At 42.7% G+C, this 7,941-nt stretch overlaps 1 pseudogene; it reads left to right on the top strand.

The window, feature by feature from the left end:
* Nucleotides 1–2,322: 2,322 nt before the first annotated feature.
* On the top strand, nucleotides 2,323–6,670 carry LOC112122934 (annotated as a pseudogene).
* Nucleotides 6,671–7,941: the final 1,271 nt, after the last annotated feature.

Below are 7,941 nucleotides of genomic sequence, written 5' to 3'. Positions count from 1 at the left end.
TGGAAAATGACATGCACCAGCCTTGTTATCCCAAATGGTGTTTCCAACACACTTTAATCCAAACATACTGGTTAGATAAACAAGATTGTTAATTACTGGGAAAAAAAGATGTTAAGTGACTATGGGTAATGAGGCCTAAAAGTCAGAATTGTTTACAAAAGAAATGCAAGATACCACACAAACTAACGTCTAACTTAACAAGCTAAAACGGATTCAAAGCAAGTGTTTTTCTCACAAAAAGAACAGGAGTACTTGTGGCACCTTAGAGACTAACAAATTTATTAGAGCATAAGCTTTCGTGGGCTACAGCCCACTTCTTCGGATGCATATAGAATGGAACACCTGTTCATGCTCTCTGTATATGTGTATATATATCTCCTCAATATATGTTCCATTCTATATGCATCCGAAGAAGTGGGCTGTAGCCCACGAAAGCTTATGCTCTAATAAATTTGTTAGTCTCTAAGGTGCCACAAGTACTCCTGTTCTTTTTGCGGATACAGACTAACACGGCTGCTACTCTGAAACCTGTTTTTCTCATGATATGCTGAGACAGGCTGACTTTCCTTTCAGCCAGGACTCCCCCTAACCTGCCCCTGCCGCCCAAGTTCAGTTCTTCAGAAGTTGTCATGAGCAGAGGGAAAGGGGAGAGAGAGAGTCTCAAGCATTTTCCTCACCTCTTTTTATAATTCAATCCTTTGTACTGAGTCATGGTGCCAGGCTGTCTGTTGTAGATATGAGCTTCAAGTGGTCCCTGTGATGGAATGTAGATGTCTTCTTCACACCTTCCCCCTGCCAGAGAATGGCTATTTGACCAGCTGTTTACCTTGCTGTCTCTGAGGAACTGGTCTGTGGGTGTTCCCCAGAATTGTAACTTTTTCAGTAATATCATACAGTAAAACCTCATAGCTTTACATACAGTATAGCTACCCATTTTAACAGGAGGATAATATTCACTAGATTATGCGTTTTCAAATGATACTTCACAAGCCAGACTGTGTACAAAATTGGTCATAATTTTCTAGAAGAGTGAACATAGGGGAACAAACTGACACAGCATCTGTGTGTGTGTGTTCCCAGCAGATATGTGGGTATTTAAATCCCTCATAAGCAGAGTGTTCGGCATCTTCAAGGAGCTGGTCCTGGGAATTTACTGGTTTACGAAGTGTGACACTGTATGGAATTGTAGGACATTTTTTATTATTAATACCAATATGATAAAATTGCAATGAATCATGCTAGATGTGCCATGTCAGTGAAAATGTTATGGATTTCCAAGTATGATAATTTTGTTTCTATGTTTGTATCACCTTTGTATTGTGAGTTATAGATATGTAGAGTATATCTGTATTTCCGGACTTGTGCAGCGTTTCTTGGTGACACATCCAGACATATTGGCATCAGCACTGTCTAGCCTGTTCGATGGCCCATTGAGGGTTATCAGCTGTACAATGAGCCTATGGAAAGGTCCAAGGGGATACACCTATTGAGTCAGCAAGACATTCAGGGATATGCCTGTGTACTGAGAACTCCAAGGCTTTTCCATGCCATGTGCTGTGAAGTTTGTGTTTGGGACACAGGAAGTAGAAGCCACATGGCAAAGGATATAAAGGGCAGCTGCATCATCTCCATTTTGTCTTCAATCACTCTTCCTACCTCTGGAACAACTTTTCTACAAACTAAAGCCTTGAGCAAAGGACTGAATGACCCATCCAAGCTGTGGATGTGTTCCAGACAGACTTTCAAGCCAGCAACTCACCAGTACTGCTAAGAACCTGATATATAGATTTCTGAATGTATCTGACTGCTTTCCCATTTAAAAACTCCCTTCTTTGTTTCTTTTATAATAAACCTTTAGTTTAGATGCTAAAGGATTGGCAGGCAGCATTTTGTGTAAGATCCAAACCTATACTGACCTGGTAATGTGGCTAACCCTTTGGGGTCAGAAGAACATTTTGTTTATGTGAGCAGAGTTTTTAAATAACCTCTCACTGTACTGGACCTAGGTGCTGCTTGGGAGTCCGAGAACTGGAATGCAATAAAGTGGCTGTGTGATTTTCTTTTTTCAGCTTCTCGATAACCAGTGTGGGTGATTAGAAGCACAGTTTGGGTCTGGTCGGTGAGTTTAACTTCAGTGTTAACCACCAATTTTGGGAGCATCTGCTCTCCCTTTTTCAACCAGCCCTGACCTTGGCATTTTCACTGAGGGCTGTCCCAGGCACACCAGATCACACTAAGCACTGAAGTTAAATTAATAGAATATTTTTATGACCAAGTCTTATGAAATCAACTGAAACCCTTGGTTTTCTTTCATCTGAGCAGAGTTTCCTGTATCCAAACTTGATGTGATCTCCCAGATGGAACAAGGGGAAGAGCCATGGGTCCCAGACCTCCAGGGTTCAGAGGAAAGACAGATCCTGAGAGCTCCCTGCAGAGATGAGGAAACATTAAACCAACTCAGAATCTGTAAGTTCCTGAAGGAAAGATCCTGGATTCCCTACAAAGCCCTTGGGAGGTCTCTCAGTTCATTATTGTCCCTAGCAAGGGTCGTATCCTCAGGGTAAATATCGCTCATGGCTTCCTGTAGATTCTAGCAGACACCAGGCAGTAGCTTCCTCCCTTCCCCCTGCGAATTTGGATGGGATGTGAAGGCCAAATTGATCCCCTCCTCTCTCCTATTTGTGTTATACTTATAAGAAGCACATGGGATCTTTTTTCAGGGGAAAAGGCAATATGCTGCATTTATTGAAGATACAACAATTAGCATATGCATTCAATCACACCACACTCATACACTGTCCCACCAGTCGATGTTATAGTTACCAGTCCAGAGTCCGGATCAATCTAGTGGCCAGCTAGGTTGATCACAAGTAGGAGGAGCCGGGTTCTGTTGGTCGCGACATGATGCTCTGGGGAAGTCTTGGCAGGACGAACCCAAAGTTTCATGGCAAGGCACCCTGTTTATATAGTGATTTTCCTTCATTGGGACCAATGAGTTTTGCACCGTTATGCTGTAATCAATTATTGTATGACGAGTGCTTGTTTTCTTAAATCGTCCTTCTCATCCTTTATCTTTTTCTTTCATCAAGTTCCTCAGGGAGTTACCCATGTTGGTTTTGGTCACAGCTATCTTGTCCCCACTGATAGGTGCCTGTTTCATCTTTAGAGTCGTCAATCTGCCCTCCTCTGACATTTCAATAGGGGCGTGTTGCAGCCTCCTGGCACGCTTGCGTCTGTCTCCAGTTCCTCCCTTGTACATCTGGTTCAGCGATGGCCTTCACACTTACCACTTAAAACACACATCCCTCATTCACACAGAAAACAGAATTAATTCACACAGAACATTTTGAACAGAAACATCGAATTGCAATGCAAAAGAAAACAATCATGGCATTCTTTTACTTATTTTAAAATGCTAAACCTACAACAAATTGGTGACCCTCAAAGGTCTGTTACTGCCTTGAAATCAGTCCAGACACAGATTCTGGCTGATGTATCTCTACTCACTGGCCCATAAGGCCATTCCTTTCTGTTATTCAAAAAGGGTGACTGGCAGGATATGATCAGATCATACACCAATACATTTAATACATGCTACATTCTTATTCTTTATCCTTCATTCTAAATTATATAAAATACAAACATAAAATCCTACTACTACATTTGGGGGAAGAGTTTGGGGGAGTTCCGTTCCTGATTTTTCTTTGACCTCTCTCCAGCACTTGTTTTGGTTTCGCCTTCCCCTTTCCATCCCTGTTTGAGGTTTCTGTCTCTATCACAGCAGGTGATGCAATGGTATGTGAGAAAGAAGACCAGAATTCTCAGCAGGAAAATGTTGAGCAAGTGGATAAAAACAGAGCACTATCACAAAGACCGAAAAGGAATGTGTCCAGGAGTCATGAGCAGGGAAAATCCTGTGAGATTCAGCACAGACCAGAAACGGAGCAGGGAAACCAGCCAGGGGAGAGGGTGAGTAAATTAATTTCATGTCTAGGAACTCAGAAGGACCTCAAGGAAACCACAACACAGCAGGAAATCCTCAGGAGAAAGAGAAAAAATACATGCACTGAGTGTGGGAAAAACTTATGTCACTACTCAGCCCTTATAAAGCATCAGAGAATCCACACAGTTAAGAAACTCTGTGAATGCAGTGAGTGTGGGAAAACCTTCAATCGCAGCTCAAACCTTATTACCCATCAGAGAATTCACACAGGGGAGAGGCCATATAAATGCAGTGAGTGTGGGAAAACCTTCAATCACAGTTCACACCTTATTACCCATCAGAGAATCCACACAGGTGAGAGGCCATATAAATGCAGTGAATGTGGGAAAACCTTCAATCACAGTTCACACCTTCTTAGGCATCAGAAAATCCACACAGGAGAGAGACCTTATGAATGCAGTGAGTGTGGGAAAAGCTTCACTTGCACTTCAGACCTTTTTCAACATCAGAGAATCCACACAGGGGAGAGGCCCTATGAATGCAGTGAGTGTGGGAATTCCTTCTCTTGGCACTCAGCCCATGTTAGGCATCAGAGAATCTGCAAGGGAGATCAACACCATAAAAACCTCTAGGGCTATCAGTACTTTTTTAAAAAAAAAATTTTTCCTGATTCCCACATCGTAGCTTTTAAAGCTGTTTGAACTGTTTGCAGCACCGTTATCCCTCAGCTTGTCTGAATGAGTGGCCCATTTTTGCTTTTTGCCGTTCACTCTATTTTGAAGTTGACCCATTTGTCCTTTCTATCAACTCCATTGTCCCATGCGTAATTCAAGTGTGCCCTTCCTATCCGGAACCAGGGAGCATCACATTACATTACTTCTTTACCTCTTCCTACTTCAAAAGATTAAAAAGTGTGAAAAGAGACGTATCTTTCCTCATGATGCAAACATTCCCACATAGGAGACCCTTTCCACCAACACACAGGGCAGAAGAACCAGAGATATATGAACTCACAGAAGTGGTTGGGACCTACGTTGGGACAAACCACAACTTGAGCCAAGGTTCAGTTGTTGGCAATGGGGATTAAAAGAAAACTAACATATATGACAAGAATTTGTGATTTTTGAATATGTCATTGTTACCAGTGAAAATGAAATTATAGGTGAAGTTATTGATTATAGAGTAAGAGACTAATTGTGTGATAATCTGAATTATTTTTTGAAAACTGAAAGTTGTCTTGTTTTTTGTTTTGTTATTTGTACAGGAAATGATGGCTAATCTTGAAAAGTTAATTTGATTTAATTTACCCCCTGTAGTGTAAGGAGTTCTGGTAGAAAACCTCACTCCAAAGGTTGGGGTGGGAGTATGTGTGTGAGAAAGAGTGAATAAGAGAATATTGGCAAGTGTAGATTTAAATTTTTTGTATTTATTAGCTTCAAAGTCAATTTCTATTAAAAGGAAAACTACTTGAGGTGACAAGTGATATAACTTTTTACCCACTTAAACTGTAAGGGTCACTGACTTCCCCACTTCTGTAATTTGCAAAGGAAAGGTGTGACATCTGTCATAGAATGTGTCCAGCAGCTAGGAAAGCGGCAATCACAGCCCTCAATATCAAGGAAAAGGCTGAAGTCCATTGCCTTTCATATAAAAAATCCATATAAAGGCTGGTCTACGCTGCAAAGCTACATCTCTCAGGGGTGTGAAAAATCCACTCCACTGAGAGAAGTAGTTAATGTGACCTGAGCCCCATTGTAGACAGTATTAGGTTGTTAGAAGAATACATCCAGTGTTTGAAGTGTAGACATAGCCTTAGACAGATTGATCCCTTATCGGAAACAAGTCATGAAATCAATTCCAATTTTGACCCTTCTTCCTGTATGTGAGAAAGCTACTAGTATGGAGGGCTGAGCCAGCTGTCGAATTGCCTGGTTCCTCAACTGTAGCTACAACTCTTAGTACCCATCAATCCGAAGACTAAGAGAAATGGAGAGTTCCAACCATTGTCATTTTAGTTGCTTATTGTTCCTTTCTCTATTTTTTGTGCTGGCCTTTCTATTATACCAGGGTGTGACTGTATAGCTCAGTGCATGTGTGACAAAAGCTCATTGGTGCCAATTGGCAAAGGGGTCACTGTTCTTCACAAGCAACTCCTGTCTCAGGCCTGACAAACTCGCCACACCTAATACACTGATTTTATTATATTTATCCAGGAAGCATAGCAGTAACATCTCTACTGAAAGCTTGTAAATGATTGTTACTCCTAATCACTAGCCAGTCATGCAATGTATTGTGCAATTGTCAACCTTTGCACCAACCCAGAAAACCCCTTGGAAAACTATCGAAGACCAACTATAGACATTGAAACCCTGTGGAAGTGAAAAGAACAATATGACAATAAGGAGATCGTCCTTTCTGTGAATAAAGACAAAAGACTGATTCAGTTTATGACAGGGTGGAGAAAAACACTCTGGTTCTATTCACCAAGGAGATCCCTAATGACCAGTGGTGCTTCATGAAAGGCAGGGCCCTGGCTCCTAGGACTAGCAATCACTACAATACACTGAAGTGTGAGGTGAGAATCTACTTAGATAGGAAAGGTAACTATTAAAGTGTAGGTTGCATTTTGTGATTTTGTTTTGTTGGTAACAGTTGGTTTCCATCACTCACATTTCTTTCTGTTTAAATCTCTATCCCTTGTTAAATAAATTTCCATTTGTTCAATAACTGTACTCAAGTGCTGTGTGTGATGCAGTAGCAGTGGTCAACAATAAAACTGGTAACCTGGGATATACCATTGCTTCGGGCAGAGAGGATCTGGGATTTCACTGAGTATCTGGTGATTGGGGCTGGACCGAAGCGGGGGACACATTGAAGGAACTCGGGGCTTAGAGTGCCTCTATTGTCAACTGGCAGGGCTGCTGTAGCTCAAAGGAGGGTGCTTGAGTGCCTGACAGGCAGGGTGAATTTGGTCGCAAACATCCAGCTGCCAAATGCAAAAGTTCGTCTTACTAGTGGCAAGTGCCAACAAGGAGACTCACAGCCCTCAGCACCCTGAGAAGGGTCACAATGTGCATCTATGTTGATCCACCTGTCAAATCCACACAGGGAAAGCACCGTATAGCATAGCTCCCTGAATCAAAATAGCCCTAAAACTCTACCCTATGAAATCATGGAACATGTGCCCTTCGCTCTGTGAAAGCATGTAAAGAATCCAAGCGCTGGAGGGGAGGGATTGGGTCCAGAGTAACCTAGACAAATTGGAGGATCGCGCCAAAAGAAATCTGAGGGGGTTCAACAAGGACAAATGCAAAGAAGAATCCCATGCACTGCTACAGACTGAGGACTGACTGGCTAAGGGGCAGTTCTGCAGAAAAGGACCTGGGGATTACAGTGGATAAGAAGCTGGATATGAGTCAACAACGTGCCTCTGTTGCCAGGAAGGTTAATGGCATATTGGGCTGCATTAGCGGGAGTGTTGCCAGCAGATTGAGGGAAGTGATTGTTCCCCTGTATTTGGCACTGGTGAGGCCACATCTGGAGTACTGCATCCAGTTTTGGGCCCCCCACTACAGAAAGGATGTGGACAAATTGGAGAGAGTTCAGCGGAGGGCAACAAAAATTATTAGGGTGCTGGGGCACAGGATTTAGGAGGAGAGGCTGAGGGAACTGGGCTTATTTAGTCTGCAGAAGAGAAGAGTGATGGGGGGATTTGATAGCAGCCTTCAACTACCTGAATGGGAGTTCCAAAGAGGATGGAGCTCGGCTGTTCTCAGTGGTGGCAGATGACAGAACAAAGAGCAATGGTCTCAAGTTGCAGTGGGGGAGGTCTAGGTTGGATATTAGGAAAAACATTTTCACTAGGAGGGTGGTGAAGCACGGGAATGGGTTCCCTAGGGAGGTGGTGGCTTAAAAACCATCCTCAGAGGTTTTTAAGGCCCGGCTTGACAGAGCCCTGGCTGGGATGATTTAGTTGTGGTTGATCCTGCTTTGAGCAG

The sequence above is a fragment of the Terrapene carolina genome, unplaced genomic scaffold (assembly GCF_002925995.2).
Source record: "Terrapene carolina triunguis isolate 2854851 unplaced genomic scaffold, T_m_triunguis-2.0 Scaffold609, whole genome shotgun sequence".
Lineage (NCBI taxonomy): Eukaryota > Metazoa > Chordata > Testudines > Emydidae > Terrapene > Terrapene triunguis.
Note: the sequence above shows the minus strand (reverse complement) of the source record. Positions and strands in the feature narration are given on the sequence as shown.